This window comes from Nyctereutes procyonoides, unplaced genomic scaffold (genome assembly GCF_905146905.1).
Source record: "Nyctereutes procyonoides isolate TBG_1078 unplaced genomic scaffold, NYPRO_anot_genome, whole genome shotgun sequence".
In the NCBI taxonomy this organism is placed as follows: Eukaryota; Metazoa; Chordata; class Mammalia; order Carnivora; family Canidae; genus Nyctereutes; species Nyctereutes procyonoides.
The window spans coordinates 17,551,354-17,578,688 of NW_026575140.1; the positions used below are offsets into that span (position 1 = coordinate 17,551,354).

The 27,335-nt window shown below is 40.9% G+C and overlaps 1 long non-coding RNA gene across 1 annotated transcript; it reads right to left on the reverse strand.

Annotated features, from left to right (window-relative positions):
- Positions 1-27,083, reverse strand: LOC129497182 (uncharacterized). The gene is made up of 3 exons (XR_008661894.1): positions 26,986-27,083; positions 2,977-3,039; positions 1-142 (listed from the first exon to the last, which is right to left on the reverse strand). It is a non-coding gene; the product is annotated as an uncharacterized LOC129497182 (long non-coding RNA).
- Positions 27,084-27,335: the final 252 nt, after the last annotated feature.

The window sequence follows — 27,335 nt, forward strand, 5'->3', positions numbered from 1 at the left end:
TCAACTTAAGCAAATAAATTAATTGATGATGAAGGCACTGCTATCTTGATAAACAGGATTATTGGTTGAGGTAGAGCTGCTAAGATGAGTTTGGAGTGATTTTCCCAAGGAAATGTAATATTCCAGCTCTTTTGGGCTCACACTGAGAGAGAAAAGAGGAAATAAAAAAGTCAACAAATTAAAAAAAAAAGTCAACAAATTAATACTCAACTAGTCCAGGTTTATGGAAGCCTTTGGGAGAAGAAGCTGCTGTCAACTTCATTGGCTTATTCCAAATCTCCTGGTTCCATCATAAATGGAGTTTATAATTGGTTCAAAGAAGTGATGAAACCCCATGCCTTCTGATTTTCACCTTCATAATATTGTAGTAGCTTCTCACCAGCCTTCTCCAGCCTTCTGCCTCACTCTGTCTTACTCCCTCCAGGAGCTTGGCAGACATGGGTCACTGTTTTAGCACTCTGTATTGGATTGTTTTCAATCATCTCCTGGCTATGAATTGCCTGGGTTAGAAGCTGCAGGCAATACCAGTGAACAGCTTATGTAAGGAGCAAAGACATGAGAAAAACCTTTCCTCATGCACTATTTTGTTTTGTTTTTAAGATTTTATTTATTTATTCATGAGAGAGGCAGAGACATAGGCAGAAGGAGAAGCAGGCTCCCTGCGGGGAGCCTGATGCAGGACTCAATTCCAGGACCTCGGGATCATGACCTGAGCCAATGGTAGATACCCAATCACTGAGTTACCCAGGTGACCCTTCCTCATGCACTATTTGTTAGAACTTTAGGCCATGAACTTTGCACAATTCTAAAATGAGAATGTGATATAATGACATGTCAATATGAACATACACTCGTTATCACCAACTATGAATCTCCTGGGGTGATCCATCCCATTGAGAATAAAAGATTTCTGTCCCCAGCTTGCTTTGTCATTAGATTTCCAAGCTGCAAAACTTCAAATTTTTGAGTTGGCTTTAATTTCATTTTGTGAGAACATAGAACCTCTACTAGATTAAATGTCTTACTATTAATTTATTAAAATCTTGAGTAATGTTTTAACATGTAGCTAATTGCATCCATATCTGAGTTCTTAGGAGTCATTTTATCTACTAACATGTATCCCACAGTTCTGAGAACACAGAAGCCTTTTTTTAAAACCATAAATCTTTAGGGCAGACATGTATTATACTTATATAATGAAGCGGTTGTCCAACTAGCTACATAACAACTCAGGTGTTTTTAAATAAGTAGAAAAAATGTACCATGGAAACTTAATTCTGCTCCTGGAGCAGGTTGATAAATCTAACCAAACATCTTTATTTTTTTTATAGTACATTAAGGGAACATTTTTATTTAGTAGAGCCATACATCTTCACATTATTGGGAAGTGTGTTCTTATATTGCATTTTTGTCTTCAGAATTGCCTTAGGAAGACATCCTTTCACTGGGAGTCCTATTGATGTTATTCTGGGGGAGGAAACTCTGCTCAAACTTGATTTGAATTAATTGGGCACTACAGAATGGTGTCTTTATGCCCCTCACCACCAAAGGCTTTGTCTGCATAAGAGTCTTGCTTTTAAAAGGATGGACAAGATTTTTGAAACTGGATGATGAATACATGGTTTGCCAAACTATTCTCTCAACTTTTGTGTACTTTGAAAATTTCCATAATAAGTAGTTCTTTAAAAGGAACTGGCAATAAAAGGGGAAAAGGATATCTATGGGAAAACTATTAAAATTCATTTCCCATAGAGATATTAACACTCACTGTGTCCTAGACTGAGCTGAGGGATAGCATGGAAACAAGACAGTCCTAAAACAAAACAAAACAAAACAAAACAAAAACAACCTCATTCCCTGGTTGAAGTGATAGATACTTGCTATAGACTGAGTGTTTGTGTCCCCTCAAAGTTCATATGTTGAAATCTAAACCCCAATGTGATAGTTTGGGCAATGGAGCCTGTGGGAGCTAATTAGGTCATGAGGGTGGAGCCCTTATGAATGGGATTAGTGTCCTTATAAAAAAAAAAAGGACATGAGAGAGATGATCTTTCTCTCTCTCTCTCATTCTCTCTGTCTCCACACCAGGTGGAGATGCAATGAGAAACCAGCCATCTGCAAACCAGGAACAGAGCTCTCATCAGACACCAAATCTGCTGGCATCCTGACCTTGGATTTCCTAGGCTCTTGAACTGTGTGGAATGAATGTTTGTGGCTTCAGCCCCTCAGTCAAAGGTATTGCGATAGCACCCTGACCTGATTGAGACACTGCAGTAAGTATAGCTCTGGAAACCACTCATGCTGTGATGGGCTAAAAGGTGCCACAGTCCAATTGCTCTGGGAGCAAAGTTGAAGGGAAATTTATTTTAATTGTAGGACTCTAGGAAATTTCCTAAGAGTGATAATTGAAGGTGATTGTGACTTTAAAATTGCAAAGAAGGTATACACAAAATAGCACAAATATGGATGGAAATGGGTGGAAACAGAGGCAGTGTTCCATGTTCCCTGTCCCTAAAAAGGGCTTGAGGGGGATGTCAGAGTCGGCAGTTAGTAGGATTCAGAAGTAAATGAGGCTAGAAAGCTGAGTTAAAGGCACATTATACCCAGAGCATTAAATCTCAGGAAGCATATGAAATTTAACTGGGAGAATTAGAAACTCATTCAAGAGATGGGATAAAGGGAATATAATGCTCCCAATTTGGTTTTAAAAAAATAATGTTGGTAGCAATGTGAAGGATTTCAGAGTTTAAACTGAATTTTAGCCAGAAGTTAGCTCATTAGCCAGAGTGCCTTCAGCAATTTCAGAGCAAAGCAGTGAGCCTGCATGAGTTTGGGTGGTGGCAGATGAGAAAGGGTGAACTGCATGCAGGACACAGAGAAAGGTTTAGACAAAACTCAGCACACTAATTGGGTAGGATGATGCAGAGCCTGTTGCTACAACGTTAGTTACCAGACTCCCAAATTGTACCCACTCACCTATGATTTGGAAGGGTTGTCTGACTTCGTTCAATCCCAGCTGGAAATTGGCACCAAGCTCAACTGGAAGATCAAAGAAGGGGCAGACAAAGTTAGAAAGAAACAGAGAGTGAAACAGAGAAACACAGAGAGAGAATGAATGGGCCATGTGGGATGACGTAAGGAGGATTCCATAAAAAAAAGGAACCACTGATGATCAAAACAAGCATAGCCCATTCAAGACCCCCATCAAGGAATATGCACAGTTGAAGGGACCAGGGACAGATCTTGTTGCCATAAAAATTCATCCTCTTCTGCCCAGGTGACTCTCTCATTCAGGTACCATGGCTTCTGCAAGGTGAAAGTCACCCAGGGCCCAGAACTTCTTATTGAGCCTCACCTGGACCTGTTTCACTGCAGATCAGGGAAGCAGTCAAGGCTAGGACATGAGTCAATGAGAGTCACTAACATCAAAATGGTGCCTCTAAGTGAAGTAGAAGCTTTCAGAGTCATAGGTTATTTATTCTTAGCAACATCCCTAAGATTTTTCTCACCTTTACAAATGATGAAATTGAAGTACAAAGAGGTTAACTTTTGTGTTTTGTTTTCCTGTTTTTGTTTTTGTCTCTACCCAAGGGCTATGTTGAAGCTGGAATTCGAACCAAGCTCGACTCAGACGTGCAGTCTTCTATGTGGCACTTACGTGGTACTGCCATACTGCCTCACATGCATAGGCCTTGAATCCCAAGCCCCAGTGTCTTTCATTCATTCACCTGGTGATCATATGTCGAGTATCAACTAAATGTCAGGCACTGTGCTAGACACTGAGGAAATGGTGTATACATAGGGGAGGCAATTTCTGCTCTCTCAGGAAAAAAAAAAAAAAAAAAAAAAAAAACCTCATTCCCTGGTTGAAGTGATAGATACTTGCTATAGACTGAGTGTTTGTGTCCCCTCAAAGTTCTCAGAAATTACAGTCTGGTGAGACAGAGATGCCTTTCTCAAATAATAACACCAAAGAAAGAAAACTAAGACCAGCACTCCAGGGAGAGAAACACTCTCCCATTATAGTTTACAATGATCTAGGGATATTTACTAAGCACCTATTCCATGCCAAACCCTCTCCTAAACCCTGAAGATACAGAGAGAATGTGGTGTGTCCTCCAGGAACTCACTATCTGGAACAAGAAGGAGTGTGTAGACACACACAGCAAAGCAGTGTAATGGGTGCCAACATGAAGCCCAGCAAAGCAATCAGCTGTTTGGAGACAAAGACCTAGGATCAGGGAAAGATTCTCAGAGGTATTATCTCTGAAATGGCTAACAAAGAAAGACCACAAGTTCCTTAGGCCTATGTAGAAAGATGCCTTCAATATAGTATGCAGAGTCAGAGTGTTAGAATGGCAGATCTTGTGCTCGCTTCGGCAGCACATATACTAAAATAGAATGGCAGATCTTGAAAATAAAGAGGGTCTCTGAGTTTACAGTCCTCCTGCAGCATGTTAGTGGAAACTTTGGGTTATTTGTTTTTTTATTGTGGCTTAGGGCTATTTTTCATTGCCACAGACCAGCTGTGTGTTTTTTGTTTTTTTGTTTTTTTGTTTTTTTTACAGATTTTATTTATCCATTCATGAGAGACAGAGAGAGAGAGGCAGAGACATAGGCAGAGAGAGAAGCAGGCTCCATGCAGGGAGCCCAATGTGGGACTTAACCCCGGGACTCCAGGATCATGCCCTGGGCCAAAGGCAGGCACTCACTGAGCCACCCAGGCGTCCCTAGCTGTGTGTTTCTAAACCCATGTGTATTAGTATCTCCTTAAATTAAAAAAAAAAAAAATGTAAATGCTATGATTAAAAGAAAAAAATCCCAATTCTGACCAGGAAAGAATATTCAAATTTGAAAACTGAATCTTTGTCTTGATGCATTAGGGGTGAAACTCAGCACCATGTCCCTCACTGTCTCCTGGTGGCCAACAGGAAGCACTAAGTCTGACTATAGATGACAGGGGACCTCAGATTTGCAGCCAGGACACCCAGTCACATTGTGTGGCGAGGATCAAGTTCAAGAACTCCTCCATGGCTGGAAAGAGTTTGTTTAAACCAAAGAAGTTAGGGGTCGACGGCCTCTCAAATGAAACAGATAAGGCAAACAGAGGGTTCTTGTCAGAAACAAATGTTATGTCTCTCCCTCCTGAAAAGCTTTCAGTAGGAGTCTAATTGGGCCTAAAACGAGTCCCTGAGAAGTAATATTAACCAGACGCTTGGCAGATCGTTTATTTATCTCCCCCCTAAATTCAATAAAGAGACCCATATATAAATAAGGGAAAATAATGCGACTGTTAGTAATTTATCACTGAATAGAAGGCCATTGTTGCCCTTATCTCTTCAATGATGTTCTATTTCCACTGGTAATGAATTACAGGGTTGCTATATCCTTCCCCTGTGACAGTGGAGACAAGCTAGGTGCTATAGCTCATACCCTGCGTTCCACAGACCTAGTGGCAGCCATCTTGAGTCCATGTCCTCTGCCCTTTGGTTCCTGTGTGGGCAGCTCAAGGTTAAGAACTGGAATGCTCCACACAGTCTGATTAGGAAAAAAAAAATAACATTATATCTTAAAAAAAAAAAAAAGAAGTATTCTTATCTTTTAGATGCCTCTGAGGAAGGCATGGCTAAGAGTTCATTAACGAAGCAGCATTTTATTCATTATATCTAGAGTTCCCAGCTTCCTTTTGGCCATACATAAAGAATAATGTTCAACCTGGCTTCAGAGAAATCATTGAGATAGCAAAATTTGGAATTCATGAGAACTGGAAGTCTAGGAATCAAAATGGTGGCTTATTTGTTTGACCAAGGTGTTAATTTAATTGGTGATGCTAATGATGATGAACATAGGTAGTATTTCCTGCATCCTTATCATATATTCTTGGCATCATTTAAAGCACTTTATGTGGGCTATTTCATTTAGTTCTTTCCACAAACTTATGTGTGGATATTATATTTAGTTTTTATTTTAGAAAGGAAGAAACTTAAGTACTTTCTCTTCTGTCACAGAGCCAGGTGGCTGTGAGGGAAAACATAAATCCAGGGGTCTGATTCTATTGCCCTTCCTGTTAGCTGAGTTGGACAAATCTAAAATATACCTTCTGGTTGATGTGCATGATGAGGAAGTAAAGCCAAAACCACTGGTTGGTATCTTGAAGAGTAGAGCAAAGCATATGGACTTCTTAGGGCTATTAGAGCCATTAACATTTTTAAGAATGAAGGGGACATGGCCAGGCTTGAATTTTAGGAATCCTAGTCTCTGAAAGCACTACAGGAAATGAACAGGAGTGGGAATAGGAAGACTATGAGGTAGGGAGGCCAAATAGGCCACCAAGTAGTTGAGGAAGAAATGGATGAGACTTCAAAGAAGATAATGGCTATGAGGATGGACAGAAGGGCATATTCCAAAGAACTAACTGATGAAATGTTCTGATCCTATGCATGAATTGTTCATGTCACAAGGCCATCTCCTAGGTCCCCTATCTTAGTAGCATCTTTCATTAGCCTCTTAATAAAGTGTTTCCTGGACACTTTGTTGGGATTCTTCCTCAATCCTTCCTAACATTCCTAGGGAAGAGAAGGACTATCTTGAAGCATTAGTATCACAGAAGGAATAGCCACCAATTGAGCTATATGCTTAGTATCTCTGCTGGGAGTTGTTCTGTCTCATACACTCTCCATCTGGTAAAAGGATCTTACCCCAAAGGGTTAAAATCTCTTTCTTGGGAATATAGAACAAATACCAAGAAGCCCCAGCTTCAGTCTGCCTGGTCTCCATGGTGAACATGCTGGTGGGCATTTTTAGTCATGTGAACTAGAAAAGAAAGACTATAGCAAGAGAGAGGGGAAGACCAGATACATAGAGAGAAGCTAAGACAAGACATGGGAGAGACCTGATGACATGTTTGGATTCAAACCCAAGCCCAATGATGGTTCCTTCCCTGCCCTTGAAGATCATATTCTACCCCAGAGTCTTATAATACAAACTTCTCCCTCCCAAGTTCCTCGAGGTAAAGCTGATTTCAGTTGCTTGGAACCAAGACTCCTAACTAAGAAGACCCCAGTGTCAAATTTGTTCTACAAAGCCATTGAGATGTTCATGATTTCCTTTTTCCCAGCTTCTTCCCCAGGGCCTCACCAATTAATCATCTCCTTGGAAAGGGACTGAGGAAATAATAGAAAATGCGGTCTGGGGCAGTGTTATGTCCTTTAGGCAAAGTTCAAGGGGCTGTTCAATTACTGAGCTCCTCCTACACTCAGGTATGGTACTACATACAAATAGGAGATTTGAGATACATCCTGATGGGCTTTAAGAGGGATAATGAGAAAGCATAGGTGAGTTAACTTGTGCTTTTGTGGACTAATCTATGAATGTGCATCCCTCTCAATAAAAGTATGACTGCATTAAGTCCAGACCATCAAAGAAAAAGTCCTCTTGCCCTCTCTTTGGGTCATGCCATTGTAGCTGTGGATACCAGATACTGCTGGCTGAACTGATGACCCTCCTCACACCAGATGAATAGAATCTGGCAAGTCTCAGGGACCCTGAGGCTGCCAGGATGTAACACACCCCACCTTCAATGGCATTCTCTTTGTTCCCTGACCAGAGTGCTGAGAATGTAACTCTTACTTACCATTGAGTTACAAACACTCTTCTTTACATCCCACTGATTGGTGGGAGCCATAACTCAATTCTGTTTTGATTTTTGGATATCCATGGAGTCTTTTTCTTTGTATAGAGGCCTATCAGAGATAGAGTACCTGCTCACCTTCAGAGCCAGCAAAGTTGTCATTACACAAATATAAATAAGGAATACTCTACAAATAGCTTCCCCCTGCAGCATAGACAAGGAAGCCGACTGAGAACATAGCTTCTGGCTTGACACTGGGCTTTCCCCACAGATGTTACTTGTCTTCATGTTTCAACACCACATGACTTTGAGAGACCGTGTCATGGACCCCATGAAAATAATAAGAAAGAAAAGAGTGTGATTTATCCTGACCCAGAGTTGAGGACATGAAAAATGTTCATAATTCAGCTGTCACTTGGGCTAAGTAGAATGACCTTGGTGCTGCTCTGGGTTCTAAGAAGCATGTGCTTCAGCATCTAATTGACATTGGAAACACAAAGAGTATGGCCTTGAAGAGTGGAGGCATCTCTGTGACTCAGACAACCCTCTAAAGCCCTAAGCACTATTTCCTCTATCCCATAATCATAGTGGAATACTAGTTAACATCTGAAGATGGTCCCTCTTCAGAAAGAGTATAGAGCTAACATCTCTTGAGTACTTACTATATGCTCTGCCACTGTGCTAAGCATGTTATGTAGATTATGTTGCAACAGTCTCATGGGTTAATTCAGTATTTTGTATTTGAAGGAACTACAGCCCTGAAAGAGATTAAATAAAATTTGTTCCAAGTTAATCAGGGAGCATTTGTGACTTCAATCCAAATGGCCTAACTCCACAACCCTCAACACTAATATTTTGTATGCCAGCCTGGAGATGTCAACATTTGTGCCTGGATAAAGAAAATGAGGAAAGGGAACATAGATCTGAGTACCTGTGATGTGACAGGCACTAGACTAGGTGCTAGCCACTTTATGTTATTATTTTGCTTAATTGGTAAAATAATCCTGTGAAGCTCTGAGGTTGAGTGACAGGCTCAGGCTACTAAAAGAGGAGCCCATCCTTAAACCCATGTCTGCCTGGTTCCAAAGCAGGGCTTCTTCATGCTATTCAGCACTGTTTCAAACAATTCACTATTATATGCATCCTTTAAGAGAAGAGAAAGTGGGTTTAAAAAAAAAAAAAAGGAAAGAAGAAAGAAAGAAAGAAAAGTGACAAAATCTCTGGCACTTATTTGAAAGGTTAGTTAAGGGTGCCTGGGTGACTCAGTCAGTTAAGCATTTGCCTTTGGCTCAGGTCATGATCCCAGGGTCCTGGGGTTGAGCTCCCTGCTCAGCAGAGAAACTGTTTCTCCCTCTCCCTATGCTTGCTGCTCCCCCTTGCTTGTGTTCTCTCTCTGTTTCAAATAAATAAATAAAATCTTAAAAAAAAAAAAAAAAACCTGGAAGGTTAGTTAAGAAATTTACAATCACTTGGGACAAATTTATTTATTTATTTTAAATTTTTTATTTTATTATTTATTCATGAGAGACACACAGAGAGAGGCAGAGACACAGGCAGAGGGAGAAGTAGGCTCCATGCAAGAAGCCCAATGCAGGACTTGATCCCAGGACTCCAGGATCACACCCTCGGCTGAAGGCAGGCACTAAACCACTGAGCCAGCCAGGAATTCCCAGGACAAATGTATTTAACTCAGAGTACTTCTCACCACCTTACCCTCACTCCTGCTGAAGAGTCTTTGCCTATCTCAGAGCCATGAAAATACTCTCCCATATTTCATTCTAGGAAGGTTTAGATTTAATATTTAAGTCTAAGACTCATCTTAAATTAATCTTTAATTATGGAGTGAGGTAGGGGTTAAGAGCTTTTTTTTTTCTATACGCTTAGCTTAATGTTCCACAAAAACCAACTGACTAAATATACATGAATCTATTTCTGCACATTGTATTCCATTGAGCCAGTTGTCTATTCAGTACCACAAAGTCTAGAGGAAAATAAAGGGACCGAGCATCTGATCATAAAAGGATTGCCTACCATTCAGACCGAGTATTGCCAATGTTTCAGTCTATTTTCTTTTGTACACATGCACAAACATACACACACACATATTTCTAAAATAATTCTTATGATACTGTATGCATAAATGTTTATCTTGCTCTCTTTTTTTAACTTAACATTATAAGACACACATTTTCCATGTCATTAAATATCTTTTGAAAACATATTTTTTATGGCTGCATATGTCCCATCATTTCTATTTAACATAATTTATTTAACCATTTTGGCATGCATTCCATTCCCACATTTTTGCTATTTTTAAATAATGTTTCAATGAACGTATTTGTGTATAAATATTCATATGCATTTCCTTGACTTTTCCTCAAGAAGAAAAATGACTGTGTCAAAGGGCATGACCTTTGCTTAGGCTCTCTCCACATCTTGCCAAATTACTTTCCATATCAATTGTATAACTTAAACTCCCTCCAGCACTTTAGATGAATGCTTATTTTTCTGCATTCTTGCCAAACCTGAATATTACCATTTTAAAATCTTTGCTAATTTAATAGCTAACATAGCTCTTTATTCATATCCTAATTTGCTTTAACTTACCTTCCAGTGAAACTGAATACTTTTGCATTTTTAGCTATTTACATTTCTTTTTCTGTGTTTTGTCTTGCTTGACCTTTAACCCAAGGTACTGGCATTAAGAGTTTAGTGATATTTTTTTCTTAATGATTCCTACATACAAGAGCTCTTATAAATGTATTTTTAAAAACCTCTTGTCAGATAAAGAGTTCTGTTATTTCTTCAGTAAGTTTTATATATACATCTATAATGCTCTTCTTGTCAGGAAGCTCACAGTGAAACAGGACAGCAGACATTGCCTGTAAATAACTACAGTAACCTCAAAAAAACAAACAAGGGACTTCAGATGAACTGTTATGGATACTCAGATAAGGGAGAGAACATGGCCAGCTAAGAGAAGTATAAGGGATGTTACTTTGTAGCTGTGACTCAATATACGAATTACAACAGAGGATCTCAAATTTGAAGGCCCATCAGAATCACTTGAAGAGCTTGTAAACACAGAGACTGTTAGTCTGAGGTGGGACCTGAAAATCTTCATTTCTAACATGCCCCCAACTTTAACTCAGCACTCTGGTCTACACTTTGAGATCTACTGAACTAAGAAAAGTTGGGAAGAAAGTATAAGGAATGAAAGAGGGAAGAAATCCCAAATAAGAGAACAGTCCAAATAAAAGTTTGAATCTCTTCACTCAGGAGAGGAGTCTCATTGATTGAGTCTTGAGATAACCAAAAAAATAAAAAAGGCAATTTGAGATTTTTTTCTCCCTCTTCCAACATTATAAGAATTCATAGAGAGAGCTGTGGATTCCTCAAACTTGCACCAAGTATTTATCCCAAGTTTATATATAACATACTTCTAACTACAGCAAAAGGGAACCAGCAAGTCCCAGCCTCATTCTGGTCTACACTCAAAATCACTCTATACTAACAAGTTTTAATCTCTCCATGCTTTCATTTTTACTCAAATTTCTTTTAAAATTAACTTTATTTTTAAATGATCTACTGTAAATACATAACTGGAGTTATTTCTCCTTAGTTAAAAGATATATGTAAAAATAAATATTATTAAAACAAAATCTTGTCATTAAATTTTAATTAGACATCATTGCCAGGCATAGTTTTCAAGCCTGAAATCTGCTAATCTTTGTTAAAAGGGGGCCATTGGTAGAAATCAGAAATTTTACCTGATAAAATACAGGATATCCTGAATGTCAGATAAACAACAGGCACGTTCTTTGTATAAGTATGGCCCATGCACTATTTGGACCATACTTATACTAAAAACATATCTGTTGTTTATCTGATATTCAAATTTAACTAGGTGTCCTATATTTTTAGTTGCTAAAATTGACAAGCCTAGAAAAGGATTGACAATTTACACCAGCATCACACTGGCCTTTTCTCTGAGATACCTTTAGAAATATTGGAAGAAAATTTAAAAAAAAAATAACTGTCTTACAATGTGTGATAGTATTATTTAATGCCTTGTATACTATGTACCAACTGAAACAAAGGTACCAAAGTGTTAAGGGTCCTTCCAGGAAGAACAAAGTCCCTGACTTGTAAAATGCTGCCTTAAAACATGGACTGAAAACAGAATGAGAAGAGAGATTTTTCAGACTATCCCAGGCTCTCTGTAGCCAAGACTGGCAAATATGCTTTTGAAGATATCAACTGATCTAACTTTTGCATACCAGCAGAGCATCTAAATCCTTGTGTGGACCATAAAGCAGGCTTTGGGCAAAAAGAAAATGATGGGTTAGTGGGCAAGTCCATGAGCAATTAGCTTGACTAAAGGCTCAGCTTTTCCAGCCAGCTTTCTTTAAGAAAACCATCAAATCCCTAGATGTCAATTGAAATTAATAAAAAATTCTGAAATGTTTCTGCTTGCCTCCAAAATATACTCCTTTCTTGGTTAAAATTAATTCCTTACAATCTGAATGCCTAATAATACTTTCCCATAAATGATATATAATCTGAGAGATTTATAAGATTATGTTCTGTTTTACATCAAATGTTGTTAGGTTAGAGTGGTGGTACCTCTCTAATTAAATACTAAGATTTTCTATTAGATGTAGATGTGTTTTCTCCCACAATATGGGACTAAAGGAAAGCATGACATCTACTACCTTGGATGGCAGAAGTGGAGATCACAAAGTATCTCCTGAGTCTTTAGGTACTCAGAATGTGGACTCTTCATAGAGGCAATAATCCAGGTTTGGACGTCTTTAGCTCATCTCCCAGAATACCCCATCATTCACCCTTCCCTATAGATCTGGGAAGCCTGAGTGGGAGTTAGGATCAGGAACCAAACGGGGCAGTCATGGACACAGACTGTCAGCAACTACTTTTAGCTGAAGGCTGAGGGTCATTTTAATGGAGCAAAATTGTCCCTGATCTAAGCCTGAACTAATAGGTCACATTACCAGGTGTCAACAACAAAAACAAAAGACAGAAATGAAGAAAATGGCTGTTGACAACAGCAACGTAGCATACCAGCTGGCTTACATAAACCAGCGTGTGTGGATACTCCATCATTCCCACTTTACAGGTGGTAAAACCGAGACAAGGAAAACAAAAGTGACTCCCAGGTCTACTTTCTTCAAATCCTGCAACATCATAAGCATGAAAAACAGGAAAGAAAATATCTCAATACCCAGACTTCCTGGCCACTCTCTCCTCACAGCAGAGATGGAAGGCTAAGTTGCAGGCACCAGCTGCTTCGATGCTCATTAGTTTTGTTCTTATGGCACACTCACCAAGTAATCTCCTGATTGCAATTTGGCTTCTCCTGTAGCTATTCAAAGGCAAAAAATTGGGCCAATTGTGCCAACATGAACCTTTCCATTTGCAAGGCGTTGCCAAATCTGGGATTGCAAAAAAGAGGTCAGACCTTGAATCATGATGATTTTACCAAAGGGTTGCCAATGGGTGGCTGGTGGGCCACTGTCTCCTCCCCTCTGCAGGCCTTGGAAACATGTGGGAGCTCTTACTTTCCCTCTGTTCCTTTGTTTTCTCCTCCTCTCTGTGCAGATCAGAAAGCCTAGGGAGTGGATCTGTAAGTGGGATGGAGCCTTCCTCTGTGCCAACGCACCTAAGTCCACTTTTGTTTTAACTGTTATTCATTCCCAGGAAGGCAAGCAACTTGAAATAGTAATCTAAATACTCCTCACAGCTTCATTTCAGACTTTGGGATATGGCATTGCTGTGGGTACCAGCTGAAGGGGGACGGGGGGCGGGGGGCAAGGCCACCATTATTCCATGTCTTCCTGAAAACTTTATTCAGAAGAAGTCAAGAACAGCTCTTTCCTTTCCAAAATTCAAAGCAAGTGCCCCAAATGTTCACCCATGTGAATTTTTGAAGGAACCAAATCTAGACAGTTTAACCACTTAGCAATTCATAGTTCTTTCTTTATTCCATTACTTTATAAGAGAATTGGAGATGAATTAAGAATATCAAGCTATATTTTATCTTTATGGAAGGTAGGATTTGTAGTTTAATTTTTTTCTTATTTTAGTTTATTCATATTTTCTGAACTATCTTCAATCACCAAGTATTGCACTTATAATATTCTGAAGTTTTTTAAAACATAAATAAGAATAACAAGAAGCCCCAGGCAGCTTCTTGTATTACATTTGGACAACTGCTGACATTCTAGGATCAAAAATTGAAACCAATATGTCTACTTAGTCCAGCGGGAGACAAGGCAGCCTTCATTCTGACAGGAAAAGGGAGTTTACTCTTGGTCTAAACGGACCACTCTGAGATCAAATTGATCCCCAGCTGGCTCCACGTTGAGATTGCTGCTGTGTGAGGGCAAGAGAGTCAACCTTAAGGTCAGACTAGGTGGTGACAAACAAGTGAGTTCCTCTGGGGAGATAAAACCAATACATGTTCCTCCCCACAGCCCAGGGGCCCTGGCCAGACTTTTGCTGGGGTCCAGATGGCCTCTTCTGGAGGGCCAGGGCACTTTGACCTTATGTCTTTTCCCCCCTTCTCCCCACCTCCCTGTCTCTTTCCCTTTCTCTTTCTCTCCTGATCCTTCTCTCCCTCTCTATCCCCTTCTCCTCCTTTTCCTCCTCCTTTTCCTCCTCCTTTTCCTCCTGCTTTTCCTCCTCCTCTTCCTTCTTCTTTTCTTTTCTTTTCTTTTCTTTTCTTTTCTTTTCTTTTCTTTTCTTCTTCTTCTTCTTCTTCTTCTTCTTCTTCTTCTTCTTCTTCTTCTTCTCTCTCTCTCTCTCTCTCTCTCTCTCTCTCTCTCTCTCTCTCTCTCATTAAAGTTTGTGGGATGTCAGCCAGGAAGAAACCCCTGATTGGGTTTAGAGCTTATCATAGGACTAACCTTGGGGACAGGCAGGCTCCAGGCTTTGAGGGATTTTCCTATAAATCACCATGATAACAAACTCACAAAAACATCCAGCTTTGGGCTGAAATAATAATAACAACACATTTTTTCCCCTGCTTTGTCCAGAATTTTGCTAGAAAGGCTGTGCATGCTAGCTTATATGTTTGTGATGATGTCTTGAGCTAGTATTATAATGGCCATTTTACAGGAGGGCAGACAAAGTTTTAGGCTGAAAGGCTTACTATAACTTGACAGAGTGGAGAGCTGCTTCAGCCAAGACCCGACAGGTCCCTTTTGCTCTTAAGGTTTGTGATCCTGAAGATTCCATCCCACACAGGTGTGAGCAGCAGCAGCTCAACACACAGAATGGTCACATCCTTATGTGTTTACTTCTGTTTCAGTTCTTTATCTCCTTCCAGCCCTTGCCTTAATTTCCTATGTGATCATGGGCAAGTCTCTTAACTTGTTGAGTTTTACTTTCCTTAGCAACACAAACACAATCAGTATGAATGTCACAGGACTTTAAGAAGGGAATGCCTGTGCCCTGATGTGAGAGGCAGTTTCACTTGTGTTGTTAAGAGTTTGGCCCCTGGGGCATACTGGCCACACTGGAAACCCAGCTCTGTGACTCTGGGCAAGTGTCTTATTTCTGCCCCTCCGTGGAGAACAAGAACATGTACCTACAGACTTGCTCTATGTTTTTTTTTTCTCTATGTTTTTAATAAGTGAATGTACATAAAGGGTTTTTGAAACAGTACCTAGTATGTGCTTCCTGTGTTGAGTTGCTATGATTATGTTCTAAATAAAATCACTTTAGCATAATAAACAACACATATAAAATGCTTAATAATGGGGAGTGATGTCCCTAAGCTTCTTATTTGCAAGAAAATTAAATCATGATTTTCATAGGCTGTATGTTGATCTGAATTCCATTCCAAGCATACCATAGCATGACTTTGAGAAGCCAACGCAATGGCAACTCCGGACTGATATTTCAGTGTCTTGCAGTAATCCCTCTCATCCTTCCCCAGCCTCTGAGGGAAGCTCAGGGGTCCTGCAGGCAGAGGTAGCCATGACCCGAAACAGTAGGAAATGCCTGTGTAACCCAGGGGAGATGAAGCTAGGGATTCCATGAATCAGCCGAGCTTCTCAAGAAGTAACTTACTCCCTCCCCCTGCAACCAGGGGCGAACGCAGAGAAACTTTACACACAAAAAAAGCAATTTACTTAGCCAGTCATTTTTCTAGATTTGCTCAGCAATTATTTCAGCTATTTGTGTTTAAATGAGTGTTTTCTCTGTCCTTGTCTGGTATCTTTCTGCTTCATCAGATAGGGAAGCCTCCGCAGCATTTCCATTCCCCTGACTGAGCCTTCACAGGCACAAGGGCTGGCGCATAAGCAGGGTGGGGCAGGGAGAGGCTCTGAGAAAGCAAAAGTTGTAGGTCCAGAAAGTTTCTGAGGCTCTCAGACAATGATTTCAAAATGGAGAACAAGCAGCAGAATCACCCGGATGGCACACACCCTAATAAGCATGGATATCTGGACCCCTCTAGAGTTTTTGCTTCAGGAAGAGTTTTTGCCTCAGTAGGGGCATTAAGTGTGCTGGTAAATTTTGCAACTAACTTTGCTGAAGACAAAGGGGGGAGGGGCAGAGGGAGGAAAGAGAGGTGGAGGAGGAGGAAAAGGAGGAGAAAGTCCTGCTTTGTGGCATTTGCTGATTTTCTGGTATAAATGTTCTCACTGTGGCAAATTTCAGCTACCCATGTGATATCACGGAACAGAACTGGGAAGAGATGTGCCCACAAAGCTCTCGTGAGCTGGTAAGAGCCAGTTCTAGAACACCATGGGGACAGGGCTGGGAATCTGCATATTTATTAGGTCCTCCTGAGTGATTCTGACACAGTGGACACTGTACTAGGCTTTTCAGGAGGAACGGAAATAGATAAAAAGCACTACAATTCTGAGCCTGGAGCCAAGATTAATTTGGTATTTTGGAAGCAACATTCCAATCTACAAATATTCGTGTACCACCATCATCATTTTTGTCATATCCATTTACATTCTGTACTATTTGCTATTTGTTTTTAATCTTGTTTTATGCTTTCTCTTAATCATTTTATAGACAAAGCTTTAATCACCACTTTAAGTGTAAAACTACTACTATTTGCTGTTTATAAAAAGGAGACATGAAGAAACAAAAATAAGAGCCATACTGTTAAATTCCAATTATATAGCATCCCCCATCTAGAGTTCTGAGCCTAAGGCCTACTTCCTCTTTGTTAACAAGTATTAGAGAGGCATTAAACCCCTATGAGTACCAAATGGTGACATTTTCCTTCAGATAATTAGGATTGAAAAGTAGTTAAAAAAGAAGTGACTTCCTCTCTATGAGAAGTAGTATATAAAGCAAGGTATCAGCAAGAACTTGAAAACAATTTCCATAGCATATAACACTAAGCCCCACCTCACTAAGCCTTCTAGAAAATGACAAAATCAAAGCATCTAGTATGATGATGGTGATGGTGGTGATGATGACTGTGAAGATGAGCTATCCGTTACTGATCTCTTACTACATAACAGACTTTAGGTCAAGGGCTCCACTTGAATTACCTCTAATTGCAGGGGAGGAAACAGAAGTGTAGAGAACTAGTACACTTGGCCTCAAGCACATATTGATCATAGAGTCATGATCTGACCTTAAATCATGCTGATACCAGAACCCTTATTAAGAATATATATGCCAAGTTTTGCAGTTGGTTTCTTTCTTTTCCTTGTAGCTCTGTAGAAGGATTAAGTCATATTATGTATGCAAAGCACCTGACCCAAAGCCAGCCCACAGTATGTTCATGCAAGATGTTGGCTTCCATATGATGATGAGCTTATGACATGTTCAAACCCTCCACCTTCCCTGGACAGAGCCCCATAAGTAATTGTTCTCTTTAAATTATTCCCAAAGCAGAGACCTCTTTAGCTGCAAAACAAAGTAAGATTCCTCTGTGACATGCCACGTGCTGTATACTAAGGTTTTATCATTACTCATGTACCCCTTAATCCTCTGATTCCCCCATCTACAGCTAAAATAAATGGAGAAACATTAACTTGGCTCCCAGCTGATAAGATGTTGTTTGCCTTCTCATTGACCTCCTCAAGATAACAGTTTTGAACTTTGATAAGGCATTTCTTCATAGCCAGCCAGAGGTAGTTCTACAATAAGAGTCAACAAGAAGTCATTGGAATCAAATTCTGGAATTAGAATAGGAGCCAGAGAATACCTAAAGACACTGGATTTTCTACGTAACCCATTTCACAATGGGAAAGCAAGACAGAAAGAGCATGCCGAAACCTACAGACCCTTGACTTCCAAATAAAAGTACTGCCTGACAATGTCTATCTCCTGCACATTCCTTTTTTTTTTTAAGTCTTTTTTTTTTTTTAAAGATTATTTATGGTAGACATAGAGAGAGAGGCAGAGACACAGGAGGAGGGAGAAGCAGGCTCATGCCGGGAACCTGACATGGGACTCAATCCCGGGACTCCAGGATTGCACCCTGGGCCAAAGGCAGACGCTAAATCACTGAGCCACCCAGGGATCCCCTCCTGCACATTCCTAATCATAAGCCTGGCACAGACCTCTCAGAGCTGAGGCTGAATGGTAAGACAACCCTCTCTACCAGTGCCCGAAGTTGTGAAAGTTCTCAGTGATGTGATACTCAGCCATGTGGAGGGGTAGGGTCTACAGTGGGAGAGAGAGAGAGACAGACCATATTTCCCTACTTGTCAGGTTAGTGTAATGACGCTGCTAACAACAATTTGGATATTAATAGTAACCACACAGTTCATTTAATTAAATGAACTACATCTGAAAAATACCTTTAATAATTGCCTAAATATCTAATGTCTAAATAATTCTACAAATGTTGGTGATTAATGTCACCCAACCCAGAGGGGGCTGTTACAGGGAAGCTGAAACCAGGAGTGGTTATCTACCTGCAGCCAGTACACACAAAGTGCCTGCTGTATGCATATTTTACATCATCTCACCCCTCAACATACTGCCAGCTAAGTGTGATTTTTAACTCTCATTCTGCAAATAAGAAAACTGAGGCTCAGGAAGGTTATATCGCTTACTTATGGTCATATAACCAGTAGGTAAAAAAGCCAGCATTTAAACCCAAGTGTTATGGACTATACTATGCCCCCTGCTCCAAATTCATATATTGAAGACCTAACCCAAGTACCTCAGAATATGACTATATTTGGAGATGGGGTCTGCAAGAAGTGATTGAGGTAAAGTGAGGTCATTAGATGGTCCCTAAATCAATATGACTGGTGTCCTTATAAGAAGAGATTAGGACACAATCTCAGACTAAGTGGCGACCATCTGCATGCCAAGGAGAGAAAACACAAAAGATACCAACCTTACCAACACCTTGATCTTGGACTTCCAGCCTCCAGAAGTGTGAGAAAATAAATATCTGTTGCTTATACAGTCTGTGGTATGTTGTCATGCTAGGCTGCCCTAGCATACCAAGTCTCTCATTTCATGTCTAATGTGTATTTCACTATGCAACCCTGTCATGATGTGTGTGTGTGGTTATAATCTTATATAAAATCCCTTACAAGTATCACATGCCATAGCTTTTCTGAATCCAAAGAGTACACACATCCCCAATCTCACTGATTTAAACTGTGGAAAAATCATATGCTCCCTGGGCTTTGCTCCCAAGATTCACAGTTATAATTTACTGAAATTTTTTCATATAGTTTCCAGAGCTGATAGTCCTTGAGTTGAGTAGCTCAACAAGCCATCTACGGTCTGTATCAGATTCAGAAGTCACTGGTAGAGGCCCATCTCCAGCCACAGGGAATTCAAAGTGTAGCACTAACTATTCCTAGCTAAGTCAAAGGTCACAAATAACTAGTAATGCTCTTTCCCACCAAGCCCGGTGTTAACCTCAGGAATCTTCTCAACTCTGGACTGCAGGAACCTGCTACAGGATGATTGTACTTGATGATGCACAACACTGAACCCACATACCCTTTTAGACAGGGTGGAATTCTCATGGCCAGGCCTGCCTTATTTGTCTCTCTGACCTTGTGATCACATAGATTTGCCCAAGAGAACACAGCAAAAATGCAGCTCCATGGTCGAACCACCCCATGCTCTGCTTCTGCATTTTCTAAAGCCACTTTGAAGCTAACAAAAATATCCAGGTGGAACATTGAATTGGGAAATTAGTTAATCCCACTGACTGGACCGCAAGAAATGAAGGAGGTAAGTAAAGATCAGATGGCACAGAAATTGTAAACAGGGAACACAGAGCCCTCTACTCCTTTTCCCTTCTGATTTGGGACACTGACCCTTCTCAGTACCCGATATTCCCAAGAACTCAGATATCTATTGATGAACTGTTCTAGTTACCTACTGCTACATACCAAACTACCTGGACACTTTAAATAAAAGGCCATTTGCCTTTGTTCACATTCTATGGATAAGAAATTCAGGATGGATTTAGCTGGGTGACTCATCTCTTATCTGGAGTGATACCTGCTAGGAGCTGGAGGGTCTGTTCCAAGGTGGTCCCTTTACTTGTAGCCTGGAGTCTAGGCTGGGAAGGCTGGTGTTGATGCTGGCTGCTGACTCGGGGGCTGTTAAACAGACTTCCTGCATGTGCTATCTCCTTAGGGCTTAGCATCTGTGTTCCCACAGGACATATGCATCCCTAGAGCAAGTGTTCTAAGATGTCTGGGCTGAAGCTGCAAGGTTTTTTTATGACCTGGTCTTTGGTGTCCCTGAATATCATTTCTATTGCCTCCTATTGGTTAAGCAATTCATAAGGCCATTCAAATTCAAGGGGAGGGGAATAAGATTCCACCTCTTCATGGGAGGAATAGCAAAACAAATGTAGTCATCTGTGTGTTTAGGAAAAAGGCTGCCAAATCAAAGGAATAAAAGACATGACCCCAAAATCCCGTGAACCAAATCCAATGTGAGTTTTAACATTTCTAATCAGCATATAAACACTTGGTCAGTTGCTTTAGCAGCTGCACAGAACCACAACTGGAAGGTTTATTCAGAAAGTTTCCGGAGGATTAAATACAAGAGATAGGAAGGCCCAGACATCCTGGGTTATTTGAAGGCAAAATTTCACCCTAAACAACCATAGGGTTGTCTTTTTTTTTTTTTTTTTTTTTTTCCCTGAGTCCTTAGTTGGAGGAAAAAAGATGGTTCTGATGGCAACCTGTCTAGCACCCACCCACCCACCCACCAGAGACACAGAAGATTGGGTTTTGCAAGAGCCTTGCTGGTAGGCAGCAAACCAGAGGATACTGGGCACAATGTAAGCCTCGAACACAGAGCACATTTTCATGCCAGTCTGAAATAAGATTTCAGGATTAAGAGCACACAGTTAAAAACACCAGAAGACCTCCCCATGTGGCTAAGAATTACAAAGCTCTGAGAGATGTCTCTAAAATGCTGAGAAAATAAGACATCAGGGCAATATGTTCAAATCCCCTACCAGCACTGAGCATGGCAAATCAAGATACCTGGGGCCTTCTAAGTTCTCTGCTCCATCAGTAGAGGCCCACTCACCAAGCTCAGCAACTTTCTATTGATTGTCCTCAAATCCTAAAAGAATTTAATGTTGAGTAAACAAACACCACTGACAAGAAACCATGCCCAGGCCCTTGCCCCTTCTGGCACTGCCCAACAGGGAGCACCCTAGGATTGTCAAGCAGCCCTTGTTTGTGGACTGGGCACAGGACTCACTAGGCTGTCAGTGAGGCCTCAGGGCCCAGGAGCTCTGCCCTTGCCCTGATACCCTGGCAGTGAATGGAATGGATTCTGGGTCAGCATATAAACAGAAGAGAGGGGGGAGGGGCTAATAAGTCATGCCCTGGAAACATAAAGTCAGATTCGAGTTGACATGCGGACCACAGGGAAAGCTCCAGGCCTTGGCAGAAGTAGTGGCACCAAGCTGACAGGTTGAAAAGACTGAACAATGTTGACACTTGGCGAGTCTCCTCTTTCCCCCTGACCTCCACACCCTTTCCTCTCTCTCTGCATCCCTCCCCAGGCCTACTGCTCAGACTTCCAGAGGTTTGAAGCAAAATTAACAACCACCACCAAATAATTGCCAGCAGTTTGCAGTCCCACTTCAGGATGCTATGGCATGAAATGACAGGACAAAGAAGTGGCTCTTTTTCCTCCTCTCTCATTACACTGAATCCTAATTCTTGCTAGTGTTTTCTACCACTAATCATTGAAGGAAAAGGTGAATCCAATAATTCAATGCTCAACTTTGGAAAGTTAAGTCTTTTTCTTTCTTTCTCTTTCCTTTCCTCCCCCCTTTCTAAGAAAATTCTCCTTAGATCTCCTGGGCACACTGATTTATGAATAGCCCTTCTCAGCCATTAACCCAGCCCTGGCCCTATGGAGAAGTGGCTTGCAGGCAGCAGCTGTAGCTTGATTCTGTGCTGGAACAAAACCTGGAGCTGAGCTGGCCATGTAGCAGGACCCCTGATTCTACCTGCCATCCCCACTCCTGGAGCCAGGGCATGGCCAGTGATGTGGAGAAGAGAGGATTTCTCAGGGAAGCCAGAACTCTAACAAGAGACACAAAGGGAGGGGGGAGAAAAGAAACCCAACACTCCAAAAGCCCATAATTCCACAAAGGGAGTTTAGGGAGTTTATCCTATGTAACTTTGGAGAGCTTATGCTTGGCTTAACAGATATTACAGAGAAGTGTAGGCTCCCGGAGTCAAGCAGAACTGTGTTCAAATTCCATATTGGTCACTTGAAAGCATGAATCTAAGCCAGTTACTTAAACCTGTAAGATGGAGATCAGAGTAATTACACTGTGAGGTTGATGAGGGATTAAATGAACCAGCTTGTAGACAAACACCTAACACAGTGCTTGACATACAGCTGGGTCTCCAGAAACACTAGTGTCCATGACCAGCAATTTATACCCAAAAAGGTACTATTTCATAATCTACATTTATCTACCTCTCCAAAAATAGTCCAGCCAGGCAGCAATTTGCCATTCCCTGTCATCTCTGCAATGTCACTTCTTCAATCATCCCACCTTGCCTTCATTTCTTCCTTCTTTCATTTGTCCACACTTAACTGAACGCATAGCCCATGCCAAGTCTGCTGGGAGAGGCCTGTAGAGACCTAGATGAGAACAAATACTTGTTTTGTTCCCCAGGAATCTGGATCTTCTAAAACAACGAGTAGCTGAAACGTGAGTGAGTTTTCCTATGACCTCATTCTTCCTTTATTATCACTGGCAGCATTTGCTATGTTTTAATCATTACCTAATGGAGTTCTATAGTGTTTTGCAGCCCATAATCTACTTTCACATTTCATAAAAGCACAGTGAGCCGGAGATTAAAGGGCCAACAAAGGGTATATCACAAGCTCATCTTGCTTTGTTTCTGACCAGTGACCTGCACCAGGGGCAGCACAATAGGGGCACCAGGGGAGTGGGGAGAGGCATTCTCTTTGCTGAGAGCAGGGTGGAGCTTGGTGTGTTTTCTGAAAAGTGCATCTGGGACTATTTGGAACAGCAGGTTTCAGACTCTACAGCCTTTCCCAGCCAAGCCCATTGATTCAGCCATGCAGGTTATGCGCTGCACAACTCCAAGGGGCTCCATTACACAGATAGTGATGTAAATGGCAATCCTTGATGTTGTAGAGTGCACAGCCTACACAGCTGTACATGGCAGTTGTGCCACCCTTCTTCTTGGTGGCTGTGAATACAGTTTGTTTGACTCTAAAACCTAAAATCAACTGCTGGGCCATACTGCCTCTCACTGAACAAAATCAGTGTCAGACACTGGTTGGTCTTTCTTCTTGCAGATGTTAAACAATCTATGACTCAAATTCCTCATCTGTAAAGAACTAAATATGTCCTGAGGGCCTCTGGAGGAATTGCTGAGAGAATACCTGCAAGGGGCTCTACACTGAACCTACATCAATGGGCATGCACTACCTGCTGTCTGAAAGTCTCAGCTAAGCAGAGCCACATCAAGAAAAAGAACCTGCTTTTAGGATTGAAACTTGTCTTCCACCCCTTTTGAGCTGAGTAACCTGTGTGTCTATGGTTTTCCCCTCTGTAAAATGTCTTCAATTACACTTCTTCCAAGTGTTTTTGTGAGGCCTCAGTATACACATATGTAGGACTCAGGATCCTGTGGTAAACCCAAGTTTCTTCTTACTCTTCCCCTCCCCAATAGCAGAAGTTAGGGCTTAGCACAGGTGCTTGCATCACCTGCAAAGGTCATGCCAGGATGACCAAAATTCACCAAGGCTCTGTCATATATTTATTTTTGTAATGGATTCTGTGGACAGAAAAAGTTCTATCTGTGAAGACCTATGCTTTTTCAAATCATCTGATAAAAAAAAAAAAACCTGATTATCTTTTTTCCTTTCCCCTCAATTCATTGTACTTCCAATTAATAAAAATTAATTACTAGAAAATGATAAAACTAAAACAATGAAATACAAGCTATAATGCCAAATTTGTATGGCTGTTACTATTAGATTCCATAGATGTAGGATGACAGTGTCGAATTGCTATCCATGTAATCAAATGCCCATTCTCAATTTTTGTTCTTTCCTTACTATGGATGGTAAGTAACCAGAAGTTTACAGACTGGCAAACCAGACAATGGACCACACTTTCAGTAAAGTGTGATCCAAAGCAAGCAGTTGGCAAGTGTGTCCGCTGTGTATGCCTGTGTGAAGAAGCGGATCTTGTTATTTCTCTCTGAGCCTGCAGAGTACTTTCATATTTCCATCACTTCTTCTCTCCTAGGTTCTAGGTCTCTTTGTAGAGACTGTCTATGCCATCCCCGGCCTAGGATAAGCTCTTACAAAGTAGCTGCCAGTAAATACCCTGAACGTCTGGGTGTAATGTGGGCATTTGAGAAAGTAACTCCTCCCTAAGCCCTGGCCCTTCACCCTCTCACACTGCAGGGTAAATTCCCCGTGGATGATAGATGTTGAATCCCTCAAAATGATCACATGCCCACCTCCACTTCTATATGCTCCCAATCCCCCCCACACACAGCGGAGTATGACTTTGCTTCTCCTATAAGTTCAAGTTCACCATAGGGTAGCAGTTAGATATTAGAGAATTCAGAGCAAAGGCTGTCTCATGAAAACTAATCCTCACGGTCACAGACCCTCCACCCCAGTTAGGAGTATTTCTTTTAAAAAGAAATAATTGTACTCTTCTAAGATGATAAAAAAGAAGAAAAAAAACTACCTCTTTCTGAAAGGAAGCCAGTCACTGCTTTTAATAAACTCTTTGGCTACAAAGATGAAACAGGCAGACAACAACAACAAAGAAGATATTATTAACGTAATTTTATGTAATTGGATAGAGGGGTAATATTTATTTTAATATTACAGAGGAAATATCCCACAATGCAGACCTTGGATTAATTCTTTATATCTTTGGACCGTACTTATCAAATAAAATTGTACTTATGGAAAAAGCAAACACATAAATCTTGCCCCATTGTCAGCTGGCAACTCCCAGTAAGGGCTAATTGTATTATATATCTTCTGCAGCCATGCCTAGTAGCTGTCAGGCCCAAATGCATTATTATTTATTACATGAATGAATGCAATTTCCTTCTTGGAATCTGAGTTTGGAATTCCATGAAGGCCTAAAATGTGCCCCTCTTCTATTCAGGCGGGAAAAGTAAGACCCCAATGAGTGTGATCTGCTATAGAATTCTCCCACAAAGATAAAATCTACATTTCCCTTGAGAGACATCAAATCAAATCTACAAGGAGTGGCCTCTGAAGGGCCATTAGGATGGAGGTGAACTTCTAATCCTCCTCTTTGAAATGCTTCTCTCACCCAGGAGGAAAATTTACTATGGATTTGCCAGAACTAGGACCAGTGTTTGACTTAGCTCTGTTGGTTTTTAGCCAGGGTCATGGTGCACTTGAGGGCCACATTATAGGTCTGGTTCCTTCATTCTGATTCTGCCTCTCCCTCTCCCGCTCCCCTCTGTCCTTCTTAGAGCTTCAGGTTAGTCCTCACGGCGGAAGCTGCCTGGTGGCTACCTTGCCCTTTTGATTCACTTGTCAACCAGAACCAAGGTGACTCCTTAGCAGCAGGCTGAAGTAGGTAGAATCTTTCTTGCTTCCTGTTACCATATTTCCAGGACTAGTGGGTGTGTTATATTGGCCTGGAACATGTTTAAGCTTAACCATGTTAGTAAGGTAGATTGCTGCACGTTCCACCTCACCATATTCCCCTGCATTGAGGTTTGGGCACAAATACCAGTTATGTATTTTTGGCTTTCTTTGTCACAATCTTGCACTTATACATATGTGTGTGTGTGTGTGTGTGTGTGTGTTTGTATGAATATGTATATGTATATATATACATGGTGTATGTGTGTGTGTGGATAAATCACAGAGCATATAGGTAGGCAAATGATGAAGCAGATTTTGATCAACCCTAGTTTCCTGCTAAAGGGACATTTAATAAAAATAAAAACTGTAATACAGAGCTACTCCTCTGCTCTGGTTCGACTGAATACAATATGAGCACCTCTTACCCATAAGACAGTAGGCTAGGGAGTTTCCATACACCATATTCTGGAACTATCACATCCCACTATGATACATGAACTTTACCCCACCCCTACTTAAATGTGGGGAAGATGAGACTGGAAGTTTGACATCAATTCACATAGCTGGGACTTGAATCCTTGAATCCTGACTCCCTAGTTTCCTTCCAAAGACTCCTTCCCCATTCTGACCTTTCCATTTCCTAGAAAGAGAGGCCCTGGCAAGGAAGGATAGCCTGAGTCCAGGCTAGCATGGTATTTTTTATAAAAAATGAATTTTTAAATTCATTTCTCTACCAAACCTAGAGCTGAGAAAAAGAAACAAAGAAATAAACCCAATCCTGCCCAGAATTCTATACCCTAAGCAAGAATTCTACAGTGGAGCATTATGCTGAAGGGATATCACTTCTCTTTCCTTCATGAATCCAATTAAAATCTCAGCACACACAAAAGGAAGTCAAAGACAGAGTCAGAAGGAAAGAGATCATAGGTTATGCCTCCAGGACAAAGAGCCAGCTGATCAATTCTTTTCACCAACCTGTCTGCACATTCTTGAATGTAACCCATAGGCCAGAACACCAAGTAGGCCACACTTCTCACAGAAAGTGTAATTCACCTTCCCCAATTCTAGCAAAATGTCTTCCCCAAAAACTGGAGTTAGGCACTTCTCTAGAAAAATAAATTTACAACAGAATGGCATGTGTCCTGAACACCTGGCTGAGAAGGAATTTCTTGTTTGTTTCCAGTAAGCAATGGAGATACAACTAAAGGCCTGAGACAAAAATTCAGGAAAAGGGAAAAGAGAACATGTTTCTTTTGGCCTACCATACTCTGTTTCTTGAACAAAGCACATCCCACAAGAAGCAATGGTACATTCTTTGGTTGAAATCCACTGGTTATTTCTGCAAAGTTTTGGAGGACTCTGCAGAAGTCCTGAAAGAAAGAAAAACAAAGACCAACTACTGGTTGCATAAAGAAAGTAGGACATAGGACTCCATATTAAACCTGAAGTGATGTAACCTTCAAGGATCCCAGGACCACAAAATTCATAGAGCTTCCCAGATAAACCATGACTGATTTCCACAGTACTGATAAGTACCTTGGACCTTGGACCCTTCCATTCATAAAAACATTGCTATCAGTGAACAAGTTCACCACCCAATATAATTGTAAAT